Source organism: Tupaia chinensis, unplaced genomic scaffold, assembly GCF_000334495.1.
Source record: "Tupaia chinensis unplaced genomic scaffold, TupChi_1.0 Scaffold000350_1, whole genome shotgun sequence".
In the NCBI taxonomy this organism is placed as follows: domain Eukaryota; kingdom Metazoa; phylum Chordata; class Mammalia; order Scandentia; family Tupaiidae; genus Tupaia; species Tupaia belangeri.
In genome coordinates this window covers 1,341,210-1,342,086 of record NW_006159844.1, presented here as the reverse complement: position 1 = coordinate 1,342,086, position 877 = coordinate 1,341,210, and the positions used below count along the sequence as shown (strand labels likewise).

At 32.5% G+C, this 877-nt stretch overlaps 1 pseudogene; it reads right to left on the bottom strand.

The window, feature by feature from the left end:
* Positions 1-877, bottom strand: part of LOC102478883 (cleavage and polyadenylation specificity factor subunit 2 pseudogene) — an 18,102-nt pseudogene that overhangs the window by 16,582 nt on the left and 643 nt on the right.

Here is an 877-nt window from a genome sequence, read left to right as displayed (position 1 = left end):
TTTTTTTTTTTTTCCTTTTCTTCTCCAAAATTAGGTCCCACATTGTAAACTCTGGCCAAAGAGATCTCTGCGCAGTAACTTGGACGTATGACATTTTGTCACCTCTGTACTATCCATGCCGTACTCTCTATGGACTGCTCATCTTGACGGGTTAGGTCATTCGAGGCTCACCCTCTCCTTGAAGCTTTTTCATCTCCTTCTCTTCTTTTCCATCTTAACTGTATATAAATGTCTTTTTTATTCTGACGTCTAACCCTTTACCTATAAAGCTCTGATGGTACTGAGAGAAACAGCCTTGTAACAGTTATTTATAATCATTTACTCTTCCTGTAGGTGTGTATCTTTCTGCCTTGTAGGTTCTATGATGAGTCATCACTGAAAAAAAATTTTATTTTGTGGCCCACTATCAACATCAGCAACTAGCACATTGCTTGGTACATGTTAGTTCCTGCAAAGTATGTGATAACAAGAAAAATTAATATTTTGAGTGAATTGAGACATATCACCCAATTTTATATAGTTCGCTGAGAATATACAATATTAACACTAGCATAAGCATGTATGTGATGATAATCAGATTGATGAACTACTATAAGCCACTTTAGTTTCCTTTGAGAATCCTTTCAAATCTCAATATGTCCATATATATTTGTACTTTAAATAGCCTTAATTATTTATTGAACTGTTAATTTATTAATTATGGAATGAATTAAATGTATTTTATACTTATTTGAATTTCTGAGTAAGGAGGCTTATGTTCCATCTTTAACACATATGTATTATACTTGTTTATTTTGAATCTTATGACAATCCTGTGAGATCATTATTAGCTATTTCCATTTATAGAAAAACAAATGAAAAGACTAAGGGAAGTACA